Source organism: Pan troglodytes, chromosome 4 (genome assembly GCF_028858775.2).
Source record: "Pan troglodytes isolate AG18354 chromosome 4, NHGRI_mPanTro3-v2.0_pri, whole genome shotgun sequence".
In the NCBI taxonomy this organism is placed as follows: domain Eukaryota; kingdom Metazoa; phylum Chordata; class Mammalia; order Primates; family Hominidae; genus Pan; species Pan troglodytes.
Genome location: NC_072402.2, coordinates 158,808,627 through 158,833,953, shown reverse-complemented (window position 1 = coordinate 158,833,953; position 25,327 = coordinate 158,808,627).

Here is a 25,327-nt window from a genome sequence, read left to right as displayed (position 1 = left end):
GCAGGAGAATTGCTTGAACCTGGGAGGCAGAGGCTGCAGTGAGCCAAGAACGTGCCATTGCACTCCAGCCTGGGCTACAAGAGTGAAACTCTAACTCAAGGAAAAAAAATATATATATATGTGTGTGTGTGTGTGTGTGTGTGTGTGTGTGTGTATCAGATTTTTTTTTTTGAGACGCAGTCACTCTATTGCCCTGGCTGGAGTGCAGTAGTGTGATCTCAGCTCACTGCAAACTCCGCCTGTCAGGTTTAAGTGATTCTCCTGCCTCAGCCTCTCAAATAGCTGGCATGTGCCACCATGCCTGGCTAATTTTTGTATTTTTTAATCGAGATAGGGTTTCACTATTTTTGGCCAGGCTGGTCTTGAACTCCTGACCTCAAGTCATCCATCTGTCTCGGCCTCTCAAAGTGCTTGGTTTACAGGCGTGAGCCACTGTGCCTGGCCCTGATTCATTTTTAACACTTCTTGTACCATCATCCCTATAAAACACAATTCTGTTTTTAATGCTAACCGTATATCTTAAAGTTTTTTCTTCCTAATAGTTCAGCTGTGGATTTACATTCTTAGTAACTGCACATGTACATAAGTTGCTATGGTGATATTATAAAATTATTTCAAATCAAAAGGCTTCCCTGAAATCATGTTAGATGTGGAAATAACATTGCTGAAAACCTTGCGTTTCAGGTAAGAAAGTCTGAGTAAGCAGAGATTCTTAACTAGAACACAATATGGTAATATAAACAAACAAGCAACAAAAAACAAAAAAATCTCTACTAAGACTAGAGATGTTGTATAGTGATTAACAGCATTGGTTTTAGAAATCCAAAACTAAGTGGTTATCATTTGGAACTGAAATATTTATATTTGATGACCTTCTCACACTCCTTGGATTTGGAAAAGGGCATTGTCCTTGTTTCCTGTTTCTTATCCCCAGCTCAGTACAATGAAACGAGGAAGCTCCAGGCTGTCCAGCTTCACAGGGCACAGGGGAGAGGAGTCTCCTATACTCCAGCTTTTCTTTCGGAAGCAGAGTTTTGAAGTTGACCTTAATAGTCTGAGTAGATGGATAGAAGCATTTTTGATCCCAGAGAGGCTCTGCTCGAGTTCTGCATCAAATGCCTTTCTGCTCTCCTTTTTCCTCTTGAACAATACAAGAGACCTAATCAGTCTCCTTGGAAAGCCCTCTTGTAGGAGGTTGTTCATTCCCTCACAGAACACCTCACTTCAGTCTTATCTCTGGTCCTTTCACAGAATGTGGAAATTACTTTCAACTTGAGGATTAAAAGAAAACATTTGGCCTGAAGTTCTGTCTACTGAGACAGCCAAGGCAAGGAGTCCCCCAGCAACCCCCACCCTTCCCTAAAACTTCAAGCCTTTCCTCTGATCACTGGCAGAAATGATGAAAAAACTCCTCATGGGTGGGTTGGGAGCCTCTCGTTGGATTCTACGCTCGGCAATACTTGAAAAATGAGTTTTAAATATGGGGCATTAGGATGAGGACGTGAGGAAATATTTTTCTAACCAAAAAAATCAAGGTTTTACGAACCATTACAAGAGACTCTGATATATTATAGCTTTATACGTAACTTCCAGTCAACCAATCCCTTGTTATTTTCAGAAATATGTAGTTAGTTAGAAAAACTGTGTCTGCTTTATTGTTCCTATGCTACTTAGGGATGAATTATTAACATGATTCTGATATACCAGGGAGGCTTTCTTGAGTTCTTTCTATTCACTCTCCATGGGTGTGATGGTTAATTTTATGTGTCAATTTGACTGGGCCACAGGGTGCACAAATAGTTGATTAAACATTGTTCTGCCAAGTCTGTGAGAGTGTTTCTGGATGAGATTAACCTTTGAATCTGAAGATTGAGTACAGCAGATTGCCCTCTCCAATGTGGGTGGGTCTCATCTGATCCATTAAAAACCTGGGTAGGAGATAATTCCCTCATTCTGTCTGTTGGTTTTCAAGCTGGGACTTTGGTCTTTCTCTGCCTTTGGACTCAGACTCAAGCTAGAACTTATACCATCAGATCTTCTGAGTCTCCATCTTGTTGATTACAGATCCTAGAATGTCTCTCTCCTCCACAACTACATGAGCCAATTTATTATTAGATAGATAGATAGACAGACAGATAGGTAGGTATCGGTTCCGTTTCTCTGGAAAACCTAGGTTAATACAATGGGCATTACTCCTAAGATAAGTCTGCGTAGTGAAACTTCACTGAATTTGATAACTTCGATTTATTGAGTGTCTACTATCTGTGAGTCTGTAAACAGCCATAGAAAACATGTCCTTGTCCTCAAGGAATGGGGAGACAAAGAATCAATTACAATGCCATGTGTAAAGTTACAGAAGAAAGGTGCTCTGTGAACACAGGGGAAGAGGCCCTAAGCATCTCATTTAGTCTGGTTAGAGACCCGGGATCTGGGCAAAGTCACTGGAGAAAAGGAGAGGTGGACTGCAAAATGTAGATAAGATTTTAATAGGTCAAGAGGGCTTTGGAGAGATTAAGAACCTGAGAAAGCAGCTTAGAGGCAGTAATGAAATGCTTAAAATAGTAGAAAGAAAGTCGTGGTTAGCATAATATTGAATACAAATTGTTGAATAATTGATACATACCAGGTATTAGGCATAGCTCTGTGTACACATGACTTATTTAATCAACATGTAAACTATATCAGTTAGGAATAATGAGGTGGCAAGTACCACAAAATCCAGCTCTAGCAGGCCCAATCACAATAGAGTATTTATGAGCTCATATAATTCAACAGTCCAAAGATGATTTTATGTTTCAATGTGACTGGGCCACAGGGTCCACAGATATTTGATTAAACATTATTCAGTTGAGTCTGTGAGAGTGTTTCTGGATGATTCACTTTGCAAATGATTTAGGAAGAGAGACTTCCATCTAGATTGATAATACTTCACTTTCTCTGTTGTCTTTAAATGCTATGTCTGGTTTTATATCCTGACTTTTCTTCTAGCTGGCTGTGTGACCTTGCAGAAGTTAACTTCCTAACTTAACTTCTCTGTCCTTTGATTTCCTCAGCCTACAAAATAAAAATGATAATAATAAAACCTACTTTACAGGACAGCCATGAGGGTTACATGAGCTAGTTCATATAAAGCACTTTGAAAAATGTCTGGCACAAAATAATTGAAAAATAAACATTAGAAGGTCTTTAATCTATTAACTCAGAAGCACTGGCTGCATTTCAAATTAGATACACTTTTTGGTTGTTGTTGACCCAGAGAAAAAATGAAGCTCCCTGTCATCTGACATTCTGAAAATCCAGGAAACTGTTAACTGGCACATCTCTCCAAGATGCCTAACAAGAACTCAGAAAAACCTCAAGAAGTTTGAGGGCTGGAGAATTACTGAGAAAAGATCCTACTATATTCATTATGATTGTATTATTAAATACATTCTATCAAGTTTTGGTGTTTGTGAACATCAAAAGGCACAATTAGTCACTTCTTAGAGGTGACTTGTGAAACTTGTTTAAGATACTTAGTTGTACCTCAGTTTCTTCATGTACATAGTGAAGGAGCTCAACTAGAAAATGCTGTGAAATCCTTCCCAATGGTAACATCCTATGGCCCTATTAATTGGTGATTTATGTGTACTAGGTATGGGAACTCAAGACTATGAAATTAAAATTTTCAATAATTCAAATATTTATTGATTTATTCCTATATGTTAGTCACTGTGATGGATGCTAAAGATGCATTTCAAACAAAAAAGGGATTTTACAGAGCTCGCAGACTAGAGACGTAGGAGTAAATGAGCTGCTGCAATGTATTGTGCATGAAACCAATCAATTACTCTTGACTATAACCTTGACGGAAAGTTCACAGAATGTTAGTAGAATCAGAGAATGTCTAGTATACCTAACATAATTTAGAAACAGAAATCAGAAAACAGTTTTTGGAGAATTCAAATAATGAAAAGATAATAGTGTATTAGAATTGGGGTATTGGGCTAGCTTTCTAAGCGATGACAAAACTATTCTGATAATAATTCAGTTCTGATTATTCTTTAGGATCAAGGCATTTTTAAATTTATGTTTCAGTCTTCTGTTTTTTCTTATATATTAGACTTGTCTGGGCCACCCGTCAATAGGCTGCACTCCATTATTATCTTAGAATGCTTTTAACATTACCCTTGTTGATGTGTAAAATCTGTATAATTTTTAGATTCAGATGGATGTTGAAGCTGAACAGAAAGAAGGATCCAAGCTATGATTTAGGCATCATCATGTCTAGGCAAGCCCAATTTTTCAATGCTATCAGCAAGGGCTACAGATCAGAAAATACCAAGGGCAAAATGAAAAACTAGAAAAAGGCACAGAAAATGAATATCCCTGAGTTGGCAAAGATTTCCACCATAATACTATCAAAATCTTACTTTGCTGGGTTCTTATAGTGGTCGAGGTGGTTTTGTTGGTGTGTTGGGAGCTAATTGAAATATGCATGCCACAAAAAAGAAACCATTTAATTCATGCATACATTAAACAAATAGCAGCAGAACACAAGGTTAGGGCCAGGCAATGCAACGTCAGGAGATACACCATAAAATGTAATAGACAAGGTCCCTGCTTTCAGAGAGTCTGCAATACAGTGAGAATATAGACAACAAATAAGAAAATAGTAAATAAGGTAATTATATATTGTGATTCAAAATTTAGAAGATGGTTACAGGCTTTTGTCATAGAGAATAAACAAAAAAAAAGATCTGCTTAGGTGTCGCAGTCATTTATGATTCAGCGCTGGATTCTGCAGTGCCTGCCTCCTGGATTTTTCTTTAACATCATAAGAAAAATAAACTACTGCTATTCAAGTTGATCTCTCATCACATATTATCTCTGTGTAAGGGGCATCCTAGGATCAGTAATAAAGTTATTTGCGCAAGCCCTTTAATGCAAAGAAGATATGAAAATCCAGACTTCTTTTTTTATTGGTATAACAGCAGTAGGTTGGTCTTTGCAATTAGACTTTGTAATCTGCCTAACCTTCTCTGTCATTTTATGGAAGTGAATTCCTTATAAAGGTGAATTCCTCAGTTGTCTACATTCTAAATAGAATTCTCCTAATCTTATGCATTATCCTGCTAATATTAGGAAGGATAATTCCTTGCAGCAAAAACTACCCAACATGTTGAATATGCCAATGGGCGTGTGTCTTGATACCTGGTTTTGAAGATTTTATAAACTTTTTGCAGGGACATCGACCCATAAGGTGCCAGAATAGAATGACTTTTCAAGAGGCAGCCTGCATAACTTTAAGATTGTGGTAATTCAAAGAAAAATCACCCCCTGCATATAAAGTAAAGGGAGTTTGGTAGAGGATTAGCAGAAAGAGGATAATGAGAACCAGGAGGAAGAAGAAGAGAAAGAGAAGTTCAGGATGATGGAGTGTAAGAAAACAGAGGGAGGAAATGAGGAGAAATAGTCATAATTATTCATTTGTCTGGGCCTCATCACTGCACAATCATGACTAAAGCCAGCCCTGGCCCCTACTGCAAGCCTCAGCCATCACCACTGTGGCTTGAGCCCCCGTCCCTCCCCAGGCGTGCTCTTCTCTAGACCCAGGGTTACCACTGAAGATTCCAACAGCTCCCACAGTCACCAAGTATCATTTCTTCACCAATTTTGCAAGCAAAGACCATGTAGTTGCTAATGTCATGGACTCCTGCTGCCTGAGCCATCAAACCATCACACTTTATCAGGCCCAGAGTTGGCATCCTGTGCACCACTAGATCCAGTGCCGCGGCATGCTTCCAAACATCTCATCCATAGTCTCTGCACACTGCACCTCAAGTGAAGATTTTTCCTTACCAAGGCCAATCTTTGAAGTCTGGAAATGGTAACTGCTTCTTCAAATGTGCATACATCGACACAAGAAACAATGAACATGAAAAATTATGGACACCTCCAAAGTAACACAATAAACTTCTATTTACCAACCTCAAAGTGATGGAGAGCCATGAATTACCTGACAAAAAAATCAAAATAATTTTTCTAAAGAAGCTGAGTGAGCTACAAGAGACATAGAAAAACAATTTAACAGTATCATAAAATAATACAAAACAAAATGAGAAGTTCAACAAGGGAATATAAATTATAAATAAGAACTAGGACCTGGCATGGTGGCTCACACCCAAAGTAATCCGAGCACTTTGGAAGGCCAAGGCGGGAAGATCACGAGGTCAGGAGTTCGAGACCAACCTGACCAACATGGTGAAACCCTGTCTCTACTAAAAATGCAAAAATTAGCCAGGCATGGTGTTGCATGCCTGTAATCCCAGCTACTCAGGAGGCTGAGGCAGGAGAATTGCTTGAACCCAGGAGGTAGAAGTTGCAGTGAGCTGAGATCGTGCCACTGCACTCCAGCCAGGGTGACAGAGTGAGACTCTGTCTCAAAAAAAAAAGAAAAAAGAAAAAGAAAAAGAAAAAGAAAAAAAATTATAAATAAGAACTAAACATAATATCTGGAACTAAAGCATAAAATGAATGAAATTTAAAAATACAACAGAGCTTCAACAGATGATTCTATTAAGCAGAGGAAAAAATCAGCAAACTTGAAGATAGATCATTTGAAACTATCTAGTCAAAGAATAATAATAATAAGAGTAAAGAATGCATATAATATTTACAGGACACTTTCAAAGAAACCAATTTCCACATTATGAGTTCCAGAAAAAAAAAGGGGGGAAAGGACCTGATTTAAAGAAATGATAACAGAACTCTTCCCAAATCTGGGAAGGAAAATAGACATCTGGACTCAAATATACTGAACATAAGGAGGTCTATACCAAGACACATTGTGAATAAGTTGTCAAAAGACAACAGCAAAGAGAATTGTGAAAGCAGCAGGAGAAAAATCACTCATTACATTCATGTAATGCTTATAAAACTATTAGTGTATTTCTTGACAGAAACTTTGCTGGTCAGGAGAGAACAGGATGATATATTCAAAGTACTAAAAGAAAAAAAAATGTCAACCAAGAATACTACACACTGCACAGCTATCATTTTAAAATGAAAGCGAGATCAAATATTTCCAAGACAAATAAAAACCAAGGGAATTTGTCACCACTAGATCTGCCTTATGAGAAATGTTTAAGAGTGTTTTTCAAATAGAGTCAAAACACACTAAGCAGTACCATTAAAGAATTTGTAAGTATAAATCCCACAAGCAAAGGCAGATATATAGTCAAATACAGAACAGTTTAACATTGTGATGGTAATGTGCAGTTTACCCATAACTCTAATACAAAAGATTTTTTAAACACTAAAATACTAAGAATAACAATAACTGCAAAAGTTTGGCAACAGATTCATAATAAGAAAGAAGTAAACTCAGACTTCAAGAACATAAAGTGTGTGTTGTGGGGAGGGTGGTAAAATGTAGTTTTTTTATGCCCTGAACTTAAGTTGTTATCAAATTAAAGCAGATAAATATAATTATAGGAAGATTTATGTAAGCCTCATAGTAACAAAAAAGGAAAAACCTATTGTAGAAGCAGAGAGGAAAATGGTGATTTCCAGGGGACGATGGAAGGAGGAAATGAAATGTATTAGTCTGTTCTCACACTGCTATAAAGAACTACTTGAGACTGGGTAATTTATTAGGAAAAAGGTTCATTGACTCACAGTTCCATAGGCTGTACAGGAAGCATGGCTGGGATGCCTCAAGAAACTTACAATCATGGCGAAAGCAAAGGGGAAGCAAGCACATCATACCATGGCAGAGCAGGAGAGAGCAAAGGGGGAAGTGCTACCCACTGTAAAACAACCAAATCTTGTGATATCTCACTCACTATGATGAGAACAGAAAGGGGAATATCTGCCCCCACGATCCAATCACCTTCCAACAGCTGCCTCCCCTAAACTGAAAATTATAATTCAACATGATATTTGGGTGGGAACACAGAGCCAAACCATACCATAAGGTGCTGTTGGCCAAAGGACATAAAGTTTCAGATAAAGGTTCTAGAGATCTAAAATACAGCATGGTGATGATAGTTAACAATATTTTATTGTATACATGAAATTTGCTAACAGCATAGCTATTAAGCTATTTTACCACACACACACACACACACACACACACACACACACACACAGAATATATATACCACATCTATATATACATGGTATGTATATATTCTACGTCTATATATGTGTGTGTGTATATATATACATGTTAGCTAGAATGTGATGATCATTTCACATTATATGTATATCAAAACATCAACTTATGCACCTTAAATATACAAAATTTTAAGTCAATGATATCTTAATAAAACTTTTAAAAAGTAGCATGTGAAACAAAGCTATGTCATCCTATAGAATAAAATAATCTTTGTGCAGGCTGGTTAGACAATGCTGCAATATAACTTTGAAAGGACATTCAGTAATTCTTTTGCCTTGTTTATATGTTTTGCATATTTTTTCTTTGTTTTCCCCCATGCCCTAACAATTTAATAACAGTCTTTCTATAGAATCACTAGCCATGAAAAGTACCAAACTTCTATACATCCTCAATTAGAAACTTAAGATAAATGTATTTGGACAATAGGCATCTTTCCTTTGTTTTGTTAGGATTAAAAAAAATTCCTCATAGACCTGAGGATAAAGTTCACAAAATCACATAATCTATGATATCACTATCACACAAATGCAATGTTTAATGATAATAAAATTTATAATTGTGAATATTAGTGAGAATGTAATGAAGCTAGCATTCTTATCCATTGCTTAAAGCAATGTAAATATTTTTATTCATTTATTTTTCAACCTTCATTTTAGTTTCAGGGGTTATGTGTACATGTTCATTACATGGATAAATTTTGTGTTGCTGAAGTTTGGAGTGTGAAAGATTTGGTCACTCAGGTAGTGAGCATAGTACTTGATATATAATTTTTCAAGCTTCCTCCACTTCCCACCCTTCTCCCTTTAGTATTTATCAGTGTCTACTGTTCCCATCTTTATGTTTGTGTATACTCAATATTTAGCTCTTACTTATAAGTGAGAACACAAGGTATTTGGTTTTCTGTTCCGGTGTTAAATCAGGTAGGATAATGGCCTACTACCTCCTGAATGACTTTTGGTTAAACAGTAAAATTAAGGCAGAAATCAAAAAATGATTTGAAATAAATGAAAATACCAAAATATTGAATGAAATAAATGAAGATCATAGCATACCAAAATTTCAGGGATGCAGCTAAAAGTGTTAAGGAGAAAGTTAATAGTGCTAAGTGCCTACATAAAGAAGTTAGAAAGCTCTTAAATTCACAATGTAACATCACACGTAGAAGAACGCGTAGAAGATAAGAACAAACTAACCCCAAAACTATTTAAAAAAAGAAATAACCAAAATCAGAGGATAACTGAATAAAATTGAGACCCCAAAATGCATACAAAGGGTCAACAAAACCAAAAGCTGTTTTTTTAAAGGATAAAAAAGATTGCTAGTTAGATCATTAGTTAAAGTAATAAAGAATAAAAGAGAGAAGATCCAAATAAGCGAAATCAGAAAAACAAAGGTGATGCTACAACCAATCCTAGAGAAATACAAAATATCCTCACTTACTATTATGAACCCCTCTATGCATGTAAGCTAGAAAATCTATAGGAAATGGATAAAATCCTGGAAATATACAACCTCTCAAGACTGAATCAGGAAGAAATCAAAACTCTAAATAGACCAATATTGAGTTCTGAAATTGAATCAGTAATGAAAATCCTACCAATAAAAGAAAGTCCTGGGCCATATGGATTCACAGCCAAATTCTACCAAACACACTAAGAACTAAGAATGGGTACCAGTCCTACTGACATTATTCTAAAAAATCAAGGAGAGACTCCTTCCTGACTCATTCTACAAAGCCAGCACCACTCTTATACTAGAATCTGGCAAATATACAACAGAAAAAGAAAGTGAGCAATGAAGGGTTGCCTAATATTCTTGAAGAAAACACAGGCTAAATTAGCAATGCAATGATGGAGAAAGACCCACCTGGCAGGGCATGTAGAATGGATTGAAAATACCATCTGTTTAACTTAAAACATTATTTTCACAAAAAAGAAAACCAGGTGGTTACTCCTATTCTAAACCATAGCAATTGATGAAATAGAACATGCTTCTAGTCTCAAGTCTGTCCACAATTTCAGGCCCTGCAGAGAAGCAGGTTCTAGGCACAGCCAGATGTAGCTGCACCTCAAGCTGTTGTTGTTATTAAGCTTGCTGGATTTAGTGCTGCAGTTCTAAGAGGCAATTGTTTGATGTGACCACCTGAGTTAGAAAGAGTTTCATTACTTGCCATCAGAGCAGAAGTTATTCAGCCAGGATTCATCTTCCTTCATTTCCCCACTTAATATTAACATAGTTTGGCTTTAGAGAATTTTCTGAGACATTTAAAATTATGTGCAAAAATTTGTGAATGTATATTTTTCCTAGCAGAGCTTTTATCAGATTCTCAATGATGTATACAGTCCTCCCAAAATTTAAGCATTCTGGGTCTAGGGAGAGGGGCTGTATCTATTTTGGCCAGCATATGGAGTTCTCTGTGCCATTATCCATCTATCTGAAGGTTGGGGAAGTAAATAGGAGCTTCTTTGAGGACCTTCACTGGTACTAAAGGATAAACCAAAGATGATATCAAAGAGTCTGATTATCTCTCGACTCTTCACAAATTTTTCAGAATTTCCTTGATTTACCACAAGTGGCTATGTACATGGTATGTATATTTGAGCAATGAAATTCTGTCCAAACTCAAGATATCAACTTTTCCCTATATTAATTTCTATTGCTGCCAATAAGAAATTCCCGAAACCTACTTGCTTAAAACAATCCATATGTATTATCTTACAGTTCTGGAGATCAGAATTCCAAAATCAGTCTTACCAGACTGATCGTTGTTAGAGTTAGATCCTTCTGGAGGCTCTAGGTAAAAACCCCTTTTTCTTGCCCTTTACAGTTTCTGGAGACCACCTGAATTCCTTATCTCTACCCATCCCTCCACCTCACTGTCAGCAGAGGAGCATCTTCAGATTTCTCTTTCTTCTGACACCATGTCACCTTCTCTTTGAATGTAATGCTACTGCTTCCTCTTTATAAGGACTCTTGTGATTACATTGGGCCAACCCAGATAATCCAGGATAATCCCTCCTCTTAAAAATCCTTAACTTAATCACATCTGTAAAATCCCTTTTGCCATGTAAGTTCACATCATCACAGGTTCCATGGATTAAGATATCAACATCTTAGGGGGTTCATTATTTAGCCTACTACACACTCAAACTGTATATAAAATTATTTGGCTTAAGACTAAAGTATTATCTTCATCCAGATGATCTTGGATAAATAGCATATTGTGCCACTGTTAGTCTTGGGATTCAATTAACTTTTATGATAAGCTCTAAAATGACTCTGAGGAAATGGGACTCTGGACAGTTAAGATGTTATAAAAAGAATGCTTCTATTTTCATCTAATTATGAAGACCATTCTTCCATATTTTGTAAAGTTACCAAATAATGTAAAAACATAAAGTTTAACATAACTTTCTCATCCAGAGATAGGCACCTTTCATATTCTAGTAAATTTTCTTGCAGTCTTTTTTTGATGAATGGGTATGTGAATATACAAATATTCATTTCTATACACATATAAACATATACTTTTTCTCTTACAGATTTGAAATCATAGGATAAATTGTGAATCGTCCTTTATTTTCCCACTTAAGATTATAGCATAAGCGTTTCCCATGGCACCAAATATTTACTGAAAGCAAAGCTTGAATATAATATAATTAATACTCTTCGAGTTACTCCAATGTTCAGCCATTTCATATTTTACATGCTCTTTTTTTAGTGCTAACAGAACTTTATAGAGGTATAATTAAGTACAGTAAATGTAAAAATCTTAATTTACTCACCCAGTAAATGCTCAGACCAAGATGTAGAATATTTTCATCATGCTAAAAAGTTCCCTTTTGCCTCTGTCCAGTCAATCCCCCTACCAAAGGAAAGAAGTATTCTTTTTTTTTTTTTGAGATGGAGTCTCGCTCTGTCACCCGGCTGAAGTGCAGTGGCGCAATCTGGGCTCACTGCAACTTCCGCCTCCTGGGTTCAAGAGATTCTCCTGCCTCAGCCTCCCAAGTAGCTAGGTCTACAGGTGTGCACCACCATGCCTAGATAATTTTTGTATTTTTGGTAGAGACGGGGTTTCACCATGTTGGTCAGGATGGTCTCGATCTCTTGACCTCGTGATCCGCCTGCCTCAGCCTCCCAAAGTGCTGGGATTACAGATGTGAGCCACCGCACCCTGCCAAAAGAAGTAGTCTTATTTATATTACTGTCAATTAGTTTTGCATGTTCTTGACATTCTTCATTTACATATAAATTATTTAATACCGAATGTAAAATGTGTCCTTTTTTTGGTCTGGCTCTTTTATTCAATATAATGATTTGAAATTCATCCATTTTGTTCTATGAATCATTGTTTGTTTGTTTGTTTTTTAGCTGAAAAATATACTATTTTGTAACTATACCACAATTTTGTTGTTGAACAATATTGATGAACTTGTGGACATTTGGATTCCTTCTCATTTAGGGCTTTTATGAATAAAGCACCTGTGAATATTCTGATAAAAGTTACATTGTGGACACATCCATTTATTTCTCTTGGATGCCTACCTAGAAATAGAATGGCTAGGATTGAGTTGTTACAGTTTATTAAAAACTACCAAATGGGTTTCTAAGTAGTTGATGATTTTATACTCCGAACAGTACATAAGAGTTCCATTGCTCCACATCCTCACCAATATTTGGTCTTTTCGTTTTAACTATTCTAATAGATATAGTAGTATTTTAATGTGCTTTAAACATGCATTTCCTTAATACTATTGATTTTCATGTGCATAGTGATTATTCAAATATCTTTTTTTGTTGGGTGGTTTATGTGTTTACTAATGATGTGTAGAAGTTCCTTATGATTCTAGATACAAACTCTTTGTCAGATACATGTATTACAAATATTTCTTCCTAGTCTTTTTACTTTATTAATGTTGTCTTTTGATGATTAGAAGTTTTAAAATTCGATGCCCAAATGACTATAAATCATGCTGCTATAAAGACACATGCACACATATGTTTATTGCGGCATTATTCACAATAGCAAAGACTTGGAACCAACCCAAATGTCCAACAATGATAGACTGGATTAAGAAAATGTGGCACATATACACCATGGAATACTATGCAGCCATAAAAAATGATGAGTTCATGTCCTTTGTAGGGACATGGATGAAACTGGAAACCATCATTCTCAGTAAACTATCGCAAGAACAAAAAACCAAACACCACATATTCTCACTCATAGGTGGGAATTGAACAATGAGATCACATGGACACAGGAAGGGGAATATCACACTCTGGGGACTGTGGTGGGGAGGGGGGAGGGGGGAGGGATAGCATTGGGAGATATACCTAATGCTAGATGACGAGTTAGTGGGTGCAGCACACCAGCATGGCACATGTATACATATGTAACTAACCTGCACAATGTGCACATGTACCCTAAAACTTAAAGTATAATAAAAAAAAAAAACCAAAAAAAAAATTCGATGCAGTCCAATTTGTAATTTTTTTCTTTTATTATTGATGTTGTTTGTATTCTCTTTTAGAAATCTTTGCCTACCTCAAGTTCATAAATTTATTCTCCTAAGTGTTCTTCTAGAAAATGTTATGCCTCTAGCTTTCACTTTTAGTCTATGATCTATCTCACAAGAAATATAATTTATTTTTTATTACTATCTAGTTGTTCCAGCATCATATATTGGAAACACATTCCTTTGGCCATTTAACTATATCAGTGCCTTTGTCAAAAGTTAATTGAGCATATTTTAAAATATTATAATTATCTCCAGTTTTAGTCTTCTATAAATTATTTATTCATAAGCACTTTATGGTATCATTTGATTACTAAAATAAATGACCAAAATAAAATTGTTAAATTGAAATATAAATGTTTCTAATGTTATTAGTAGATATTGTGAAATTTCTTTAGGATGGCTTCTCCAGCTAATACTCAAGCCAGAAGTGGATGAGAGTATTCATTTACCTTACCAGTAGCAATAATACTAGCTTTAAAACATAACTAATATTACAGGCAACAGAGCATATCACTGTGTTAACTAATTTTCTTTGATTGCTAATGAAGCCTTTTACGAACAAAACTCAGAACCAGAATACTTGGATTTGTGACTCCGCTACTTACCAAACTTGTAATATTATTGGGGAAATTAGTTATCTGTACTTTTATTTTCACATCTTAAGAATTAGAACAATACTAGGATCCGTCTTAAAAATACTATGAGGCAGTAGAAATGTGATAATTAAATAATTCAAGGATGGTACTTACAACAATGCTTGGCATTTACTGAGCGTTCACCATGTATTAACCATCAATATTATTACATAATCACTAGGCTTTTAAATTTCTTTTGGAATGTTTCTGTCTCCTGGAAAAGTAATATATTTTGGCAACTGAGAAATATTTGAGAGATTTTATATCAAAATGGAGAGTGATCCAAGCACCCATAAAAAGAAAGCAAATTAAAGGGTGAAATGAAATAAAAATCAGACTTCAGCTCTTTCAAAAATTTTCCCAGAAGTGTTCTTAGAAATACCTGTAAATTTCATTTGAAGCAATGCTTCCTAACTTAAAATTCTAAGCAAAATTGTCAGTGTCATGCACACACACGCATGCATTTTTCTGGGCAGAAGGATCAGCTATTATGGTTTCCTCTTGGGAAGCCCTTAGAGACAGAACATTAGCTCTGGGTAGTCATTTAAAGTTTCTCTACTTTACAGTTTACACAAAGGTAAATTAAGACCCATAGGGAGGAAGTAACTGGCTGAAGTTTATATAACTATATAAGGGCAGACCCTGGCATTAAAACTCAGAATTTAACTTCCTATTGAGTATAATTTTGTTACATCAGATAAATGTGTCTCCCCACGCCATAACTTCAGCTTCCTCTAGTGCCATGTTTCCCATAATCTGACACATATAAGTGACTATCATTAACACTATATAAAGATAGAAGAGTTTTAGGATGAAGCAAAATGTGGTCTCTGAGAGAAAGAAAAACATGGGCATTGAAAATGATAAAAACATATAGTTTATTGCTTTGATAAATAACTATTAACTACCTGAAACCAGAATAAAAAACAGTATTTCAATAAGAGAGAACAACATGTGTAAAGGACATGAGAAGGACAATCATGTTCCTTTTGGAGATCTGAAGGAAGTTCAGTGTGAGTATAGTACGGGAACAGACAGTGGGAGAGATGAACCTAGAGAGGCAGACTGCATCCAGACAATTCCAGGCTTTTGAAGACAGACTGAAGATGTAGCTCAGTTACTGGTGAGAAGACACTGAAGGGTTTGAAACAGGGAAGTGACATGATCACATTTGCACCCCTCAAATGGACAGCTTAAAGATTGGAAATATGAGGCACTGTGGGCACCCCTGTAATCTTTCAAGTTGGAGATGAGTTGTGGCCCCATGAAAGAGAAGTAGACAGATTGCAGGGATGTTTTAGAGTCAGAATGAAAATGATTGGACATTAAATTGGATGTGGGGAAATAAGTGAAAGAGAACAATCGGTGATTCCCTGGTTTCTGTCAAAGGATAAAGGAGGTGCTAGCTGGCAGGTGGGAGTTATATTTAGATAAATGGTAAGAAAGGATATAAAGACATGTTGATATTTATTGTGTGGACTTTGAGCACTCCTGAAACACAGCAATAATCAGAACTCCAAGCTCTGACTTAAAGATATTCCTGGGTAAAAAAATGAAAGTGATAGGGATTAGCTCTAGATATCTCAGGGTTTTTTGCATAGCCTCTGGAGGGCTGTTGCAGGGTAATATTGCTCAACTGGTGACATTTCTTGATGAATGTCTACTCTGGAAGCCCTCTATAGACAACCAATATCCTCCAGCTCAGACAATCTATCCTTAGATCCTACGCATACTCAGTGATAGCATGAATGACAACATTATTCATTCATTTATTCAACATGCATTTTTTGTGTCTCCTGTAGTCAAGGCCTTGCCCAGAATCTAGACATACAGCTAATCACAGAGCTGAGGTACTTGGGTTTTAATCTACGTGTAGCTTTTGGAGCTGTTTAAACATATCTAGGCTGCAGGAATTGGGATGATAAAGCAATGGTTTGTATCTATGCACCAATTATTAGTGGAATAATCATATAGGCTAGTTTGCCTAGGAGGTCTTTGCATCTCTGCTTTTCTCTTTTTGAAGTGTAGAGATGTTAAAGTCAATAAAACTATCCATGGAATGGATGACAAGTATTCAAAGACTTAATTCTAATTAAAACAAAGTTAAGCAAAGAACTTGTATCTTTAGATAGATAAAATATTCCCTACTGGCTAATTTACATGTGCCCTGTAAATCAAAGTACAATCTTTCTTGCCTGAGAAAAGCAATCCATCAAACTTATTCAAAGGTTATGTCATTTTCCTTTCAGTCATGCAACAGTTGAGTAGCTTGAAAATGTGAATAACAAATGCCTTTCACATAACAGTTGGATTATGTCAAGAATCTAGCTCAATAAATACTCACTGAGCGTCTTCTCTGTGCAAACCAATGTATGTGTGAGAGCTATAGAAAAGAGTGACTTTTTCCATATCCCAGGATCTTGTTACCACATTAGCAAAAGCAAAACTATCTAAAATAAGGAAGAGTATAATATACTGCAGTGGGTAGATGGAAAAGATCTTTATTTTATAAGTGGAAGGTGACATCTGCTATACACTCTAGGAGAAAGCAAACTGGAATGAAATAGCTTTAGCCTATCTCTCTATCTTATTATTCATTTATTTCCATAGGAGAAGAAAGACCTTATTCAACTTGTGAGCTCAGAGAAATCTAGGTATATAGGGTGGAAAAGGCTGTGTTTAAAAGGCAATGACAGACCAGAATAAATTTTCTGGTTTTCTTATTGTACTACAGTTATGTAAGATATCAGTATTACTGGAAACAGAATGAAGGGTATCCAGGGCCTTACTCCCCTTTTCTTGTCATCTTGTGAACCTATAATTAGTTCAAAATAAACTGTTTTTAAAAAGTCAATGGTAGTCTCTATATCTCTCTAAGCTATGCTAATAGAGTAGCCAGTGGGTACATGTGGGCTATTGAGCATTTGAGGTGTCTCATAAGGGTAAAATATATACCAGATTTAGTATGACAAAAGAAAGAATAAAAAATATATCAATAATAATTTTTGTATTGAGTGCATGTTGAAATTATAATGTTTTGGGTATATTGTGTTAAATAAAACATATTATTAAAATTAATTTTGTCCTTTGAAATTTTTTTATGTGGCCACTAGAAAATTTAAAATTAGAGCAGCGGCTCATATTCTATTTCTTTTGAACAGAGCTGTCCTAAATCATTTTTTAAATGAGTGTGAAGGAAGCTACAGTTTTGCAATTAGTTGGCTACATAAGCATCTTCTCAGTAGACAACTTCTCCCACTTAGGCTGTAGATTTGGGAAGGGATGGAGGAATAGGGAAGCCCTGAGGTGTAAGCCATGTTTAACAATCCAGGAAGATGTGTCATTTATGAGACTTTAAGCCTCGTTTATTAATTATTCCTTTTGGCTTATTGTGTCTATTCCAATTTCCAGAACTGGGACAAGAGGATAAGGGTGATTAGGCTCTCTTAAAACTCTAGCATGAGGGGATGGATGAAGTAGCAAGAGAATATAGAGGAGAAAGAAAACTTTTAATCTAGGGTATATAAAAAAGACTAATAAAATGACATTTATGTTAAGCTGTGCATATAGAAATATTCTAGGAAAAAAATATTAAAGTTATGAAACCTGAAAATGTAGGAGTGGTGTGCAAGACAGCTAATCACCCTATGGCTGGATATCAGGATATTTGCCTACAGAGTGCCTAGTGTCCTCAGGGTTCCTTGGCATGGATTATAAAAAAAATCTGAATGCAGCCTATGAGTTTGGGGGTTATTCTGTAGACAATGAGGTGGCATAAAAATAATTTTGAATAATGGCATAGGATGATTGGGACTCTGGTTTGAAATAACTGCTAGTAGTATAAAGAAAAGAGTTACATACAGAGAAATTGGAGGCAGAAAGACCAAAGTACTCAAATTACCAGAAGTACCATCCATAAAACCTGATATAAATGGTTAGGACAGCCAAATTAGTATACAGAATCCTTCTGTTTGAATTTAGTAAATAATTGTTGAGAATATTCTCAAACTCAATGATTACATGTCCCCATCAAGCATGTACTCACTGGGGACAATAGGCATTGAACAAATATTTAAAAGTGTGTCACTGAGCATTATGAAAGTCAAGTGCACAGTACTTACAGCACAGTTAACAGAGTCCTAACCTAACCTATCCTTGAAACTCAATAAATGGTGTTTCAGCTAAGCCCTGAAAAATAATTTATCAGAAGGGACTCAGTGAATCAGGGAATGGGGAAGTGAATGTCAGGCTATGGAAACAACAGGTGCAAAAAAACATGATGTGAAAAACAACAAAAAAAAGCATGTTGCTTTCAAAGAACTTGGAGTCCAGCATGACTAAAATATAAGAGAAAGCATGGGTGAAGGTGAAATCCAGCACAGCCTATGTCATGAAAGAGGCTGTAATCCTTACATCATGTTAGAGACATGACAGAGACTGCATTCTGTATTCATAAAGAAGTGAGAAATCACTGAAGGATTTTATGCAGGAGTAGAAAGTGATTCAATATAAATTAAACATTGGAATGGGATGGTAAGTGGAGTCCACCCAAACCACAGGGCTAAGAGGACAGGAGCAGAGGTGTGCTAGCGTGTATTAAAAATGCTGTGCCCAGTCAGGGAGTGGTGGCTCACGCCTGTAATCCCAGCACATTGGGAGGTTAAGGTGGGAGGATAACCTGGGAGTTTGAGGCCAGCCTGGCCAACATGATGAAACCCCGTCTCTATTAAAAATACAAAAATTAGCTGGGCATGATGGCTGGTGCCTGTAATCCCAGCTATTCAGAAGCTGAGGCAGGAGACTTGCTTGAAGCCAGGAGGCAGAGATTGCAATGAGCGGAGATCACGCCACTGCACTGCAACCTGGGTGACAACAGTGAAACTCGTTCTCAAAAAAACAAACAAAAAAACACTGTGCCCAGATTTTTCTTTAATTGTTAGGCAGGCTGTTAAAGATATCCATTTGCTGAATAAATGAATGAATAATGAGTTCGAAGGGGGAAGAGAAGGGATAGAGATCTTTTAGGAGGCTGTTATCTACCATAAGAGGAAGATGGTGGTTACTTGAATTTTGGAAGTACCAGTGGGGATGGAAAAAAGCAAACGAATAAACAAAAGAGAGTGGAATTATTTAGGAAAGAACTGGAGGGGACTTGATGATTGATTAAATAAAAGGAGGTGATGGAGAAGGAAGAGCCAAGGACAGTATTCATGTTGCTGACTTGGGAGAAGATACCTTCCATAAAGACAAAGAATAAGAAAAAGTGTAGAGGGGATTTAAAAACACCATGCATAGTATATCATCAACCACTTTAATCCTGCTGGATTCGATTTTTCAGCCTGTCTTTCTTTCTTTCTTTATTTCTTTCTCTTTCAGTCTGTCTTGTCTTTTTTTTCTTTCTTTCTTTCCTTCTTTCTTTTCTTTCTTTCTTTCTCTTTCGGTCTTTCTTTTTCTTTCTTTCCTTTTTTCTTTTCTTTCTTTCTCTTTCTTTCTTTCCTTCCTTCCTTTCTTCCTTCCTTCGTTCCTTCCTTCCTTCCTCCTTCCTTCCCTCTCTCCCTCCTTCCCTCCTTCCTTCCCTCTCTCCCTCCTTCCCTCCTTCCTTCCTTCCATTTCCCTTCCTTCTTTTCCCTCCCTCCCGTCCTTCCTCCCTCTTTCCCTTATTTCCTTCCTTCCTTCCTTCCTTCTTTCTTTCCTTCCTTCTTTCCCTCCTTCCCTCCTTCCCTCCTTCCTTCCTTCCTCTTTCTCTCTTTCTTTCATTTCTTTCTTTTTGGAAAATGGGGTCTTGTTATCTTGCCAAGGCTGGAGTACAGTGGCTATTCACTATTAACAGACGTGATCGTAGTGCACTGCAGCCTTGAATTCTTGGCCTCAAGAAATCCTCCTGGCTGCTGGGCATGGTGGCTTATGCCTATAATCCCAGCACTTTGGGAGGCTGAGGTGGGTGGATCACTTGAGGCCAGGAGTTTGAGACCAGCCTGCCCAACATAGTGAAACCCTGTCTCTACTAAAAACACAAAAATTAGCCAGGTGTGGTGGTGGGCACCTGTAGTCCCAGCTATTCAGGATGCTGGGGCAGGAGAATTGTTTGAACTGGGGAGGTGGAGTTTGCAGTGAGCCGAGATCACACCACTGCACTTCAGCCTGGGCGACAGAGTGAGACTCGGTCTCAAAACGAAAGAAAGAAAGTAATCCTCCTGCCTCAGCCTCCCGAGTAGATGGAATTACAGGCACACGTCATCACTCCCAGTTCTTGTGTCAGGAATTTTGAGATGACTAAGTCCAGCCCCATCATCTTATACATGAGGAATATATTTAACTGATATTGGTGAGGTCTCATGGCTAATTAGTGATGAAACTGGAACTAAAGCCAGACTTCTTGAATACTATATACCTTAGTTCTTTCTTCTATACTCTTGCTTCTTAAAGTGTGGCCAGTAGGCCCAAATGCATTAGCATCAATGGGGATCTTACCGGAAATGCAGATCTAAGGCCCTCCCTCAGATCTCCTAAGTCTGCATCTGCATTTCAACACAATATCCAGGTGATTTGTACACATTAGGATTTAGTCTTACTGTGCCACATCACACATCCCTCTTTTGTATGTAGAAGTCCAAAGCTAAATCTACAAGAAATCATTCTTTATAGTCACAAGACAAATACATTTATTTTCCTTTTTCTTTATATAACCCAGCACCATAAATCTCAATTTTGTGTTCAACAAAAGGCCCATTCCTGGTCATGCCAGGGAGCTGCTTTTACTCTTGAAAAAGAAAGGTTAAAAATCTTAGCCATTTTTTATGTGACAGAAGATGTAATTAAATATAGCTATGAGCTGAAAATACAATCAATCTGCTATTTATAATAGTTTAAATTATTCATATGGATAAAAACACAGGATAAAGATAACACAGTTGATTTCTTAGATGTTGATGGTTTTGTAACTCACCCTTGACACCAATTGAATTAATTTCAGACAGACATCTTGTTCCCAATTATTTGTTGGAGGAAAGAACATGTTCTGTCCTTTTCAAGGCTGTGGGCAATCCCCAAATTCTCAGTTCTGCACAACAAGCCTTCTGGATGTTTAAGTGCTTTTCACAGAAACTGGTTTGATTTGCATTTAGATCAAACGTTGCAGATTTTCAGATGATTTTTTGGTTTGTTGTTTCTCCTAGGCAGGCAGGTGGAACAAGGTTTTGTTATCTGTTCCTATATCCGGGCCCCCTGACAAAATATTTCTTCCTTTTCTTTCTTATAATTGTCCTTTTTAAAAATTGAATTCAGACTTTTTTTTTCTAGTACTTCAGTCTCTTACTTGCTCAGAGGTCATATTTGCATCACAAAGGAAGCCTCTTAAAAGCATAGGATAGTCTTAACTGTCTTAGTTCTAGAAACTGGCACAATGTTATTTTGACTCTGCAAAGATTCTTGAAAACAAATGACCCAAAAAACCTGAACCAAAAAGGCTTAACCAATAAAGAGGGTTTATTAACTCATGGAACTTAAAAGTCCAGAAGGTGTTCTGACTTTGGTGAAGACTTAATTCAGTGGTTCAAACCCACCAAGGCCCAGGTGTCTTCTCTTGGCAGCATAATGGGTTTAGTTGTTCCAGGCTCCATATCTTCATATCACACCATCAAGGGAAGAAAGAAAATCTTCTACTTGCTACCATGGAAGAAAGAGGAAAATCCTATTTCCAGGAGGCTGAATAGCTGCTTCTTAAAGGGCACTGTTAACATCAGGGGTGGTAGTGAAGCCCATCCATGCCACCTAATTATGTGTGCCAAAGAGGATATGTGTATTAAAGAAAAAACTTTGAGTTTTGCCCAGAAGAAGAGCAGCAAACTAAAGATTTCCATTTGGTGAATAAATGAATGAACAAGAAATGTATATTAGCTTTAGAGACCTTAAAACCCAACCAAGTCTTAAACTTCAGTCTAGAAAATAGTAAACATTATTTTTTGGATAATTTCCAAGAGGAAAGAGTAGTATCAAAAGCTTCTTGTCATTCAAAGAAAAGGTATTGATGTATCCTTAAACCAATTTATCTCCTCTTGGTCTCTGTTTCCCTCTACATGAAGATCTTTTTTCTTCAAGTGGATAGTTAACCCTTTTTCTTCTGTTTTGATCACAAGGTGACTGAATCCACATAACGTGACTGAAATTTTGCTGTTATTCTGAGATTTGAAGTTTGTTCAAACTCTCAGCTCCAATCTAACCTTAAATGTCATTTGGGCTGGGGGTGGTGGCTCATGCCTGTAATTCCTGCACTTTGGGAGGCTGAGGCGGTGGATTACTTAAAGTCAGGAGTCGGAGACCAGCCTGGCAAACATGGCGAAACCCTGTCTCTACTAAAAATACAAAAATTAGCCAGGTGTGATGGCCGGCACCTGTAATCCCAGCTACTCCGGAGGCTGAGGCAGGAGAATTGCTTGAACCCAGGGAGGCGAGGTTGCAGTGAGCTGAGATCGTGCCATTGCACTCCAGCCTAGGTGACAGAGAGAGACTCCATCTCAAAAAAAAAAAATTAAAAAAATGTCATTTATTAGTTTCTCTTCTTCTCCTTCAAAGGTCAAAGGGTAAATCTCAAAGGAGCACTCTGCTTTGTGCTTCATTTGCCTCAGACTCTGTGCCATGGCTGAGCTTAGCATCTAGCTAGAATTCATCATCGGCTCCCATTCTGGTTGCGCATCCCTTTGGTCTGGTGGTGCATCAATTCCACAGAAATGAAAGGCACCATCTGTCAGACATCAATAATAGTGGTTTGTCAGCTTAGATCTGTGGTCCTTCCTCTCTACTACCACCATCTTTTTTTAAGTCAGAGACTGCTTAAAACATGCTGTCATTTACGGTGTTCAAAACAGCTTCTTGTTTAGTTGGAAAATACATCTTTCTTACCATTCTCATGAACTTGTGTATCACAACTTGTAGATGAAGCTGAGTCTTCTTAAACTATAGAGCAGAACTCAGGCTTGTTTTTTTCTTAAATTTTTTTCCTTCTAATTAGCTGCTGTTTCAGTGACAGATGTCAGTCAACCACAGTAAATATATTCTCAGCATGGATATAAATGACTTAAATATCCATATATGAAGTTTCATGCTCTGCTTCATTCTTGGACCCATCTCAGTGAACTAACTATGAAAATTCAATTTTAAAAATTACTATGGCATAACTAAGACTGTGTTTGACATGACAGCACCAACACATTTTAGATATTTTCAGAGTTGTGGATTTGGTCATTTATTCCAAACCACATTCAATATTATGACAGGGAAAAGAAGATACAATCTACTAAGACAACCACAGTCGTATTTTCTTCACTCCTGGTTTAGCCTCCATATATTGAAATATAATTTTCTATGCTGTAAAAGAAAATTGTTAGCTTTACAAATATACTACAGAGTATTTTGTGGTCCTAAAAGCTTATCTTTGGAGATGAATTTGGGTTTGAATTTTACTTCTGCCACACACATGCTGTGAAGATACAGGCAAGTTGCCTAGTCTCTCTAACCTCAGTTTGCCTCAGAATTAAGTGAGCTAATGCAGGAAAAGCACTTGGTACAAACCTGAGATGTAGTAGGCACTCAATAAATGCTATTATTAACTGATAGGTTCTCAGACATTTATCTCAATCCCTTCCTAGAGTCAGTGTAGTTCATCTGTATGAGTAGGGGTAAGAAGGGGTAGAAATACTTGGAAAAATATTTGGTTATTGTAAAAGTTTTGAGAAAAGCACCTTTAGAGGAAAAAGTTCAAATTAATAACTTTTAAAATAGATCCACCTGAAAAATATCTGAAGTTATATATCACATCTATACCACTAGCCTAAACCAGCCATATGTATTTGTAAATAAAGACTGACTAGAATACAGCCACATCCATTCCATTCATTTACATTGTTATCCTTGATTACTTTCATGCTACAAAGGTAGAGTTGAGTAGTTGCAATAGAGGCCACCTGACTTGCAAAGCCTAATATAGTTACAATCTGGACAGAAAAAGTATGTCAACTTCTGGGTTAGAGTATCACTTAAGATCATTATAAAGGGGTCTAGAAACATTCAATAGATTGGTGCAAATTACCTTCAAGATCAATTTCAACAATCTTTCGATACAGTAAAAATTCCACAATGTGATTTGTGGGAGATACAACCTAAAAGACAAAATAACATTTCATTTAGATGTATAGCCATACATTATGACATTCAGAGTTCTCTGAAAGCAGAGCTGGAGACAAGCACTTATCTGAAGGTAGTTTATTTGGGAAGAGATATCAGGAAACAGCAGTGGGGAATTAGAAATAGGGTATGAGAAAAGGATGTGTTATTGAGCTGATCACTGCTGTGAGCAACTAAGGCTCAATCCTGTAAAGACTCCCTGAAGAGCTGTGTAAAGTGCAACTAGAATGGCCACTGAGGGCTGGAAGAAGGGAGCATTTATCCACCAGCTTTGATCTTTCATTGGGTAAGCCTCCCTTGGGCTGTTAACTAGTTTAACACTTCTAGGTTTGTACATGCACCAGTGCCAACTGGATTTCCCTACATATCCCTCAACTCAGCCACATAAAGGTCCAGACTCAGAAACTGAGAGACCCAATATAGCGCTGGCGAGGTGAATGAGGTGCTATCAGGCCGCTACAACATGAAGCTAGTTACTAGCAGTGGCTGGAGTAGAAGGCAGGTTGAGAGGACCTGAGGCCGGGCACAGGAGGTGTCCAGTATAGTATCTGATGTTTATTGAGTGCTCTGGATGTGTAAATTCCTGGGTGGGAAATGCTTTTTCTTCCTTATCCAATTAACTCTGATATCAACATAACGAGCTGAACAAGTTTCTTAAACCACATTTGATGATTTTTAACCACTTGTGGTCTTTAACCACATTTGACGGTTAAAGAAATCAGGGTAATTTAAGTTAGAGATACTAAATAACCATAATAGGAGTTGATATTTATTTCTGGAAATTTTATAATATGCTAGCTATATTTGGTAATTGCTTTACTTCAATTGAC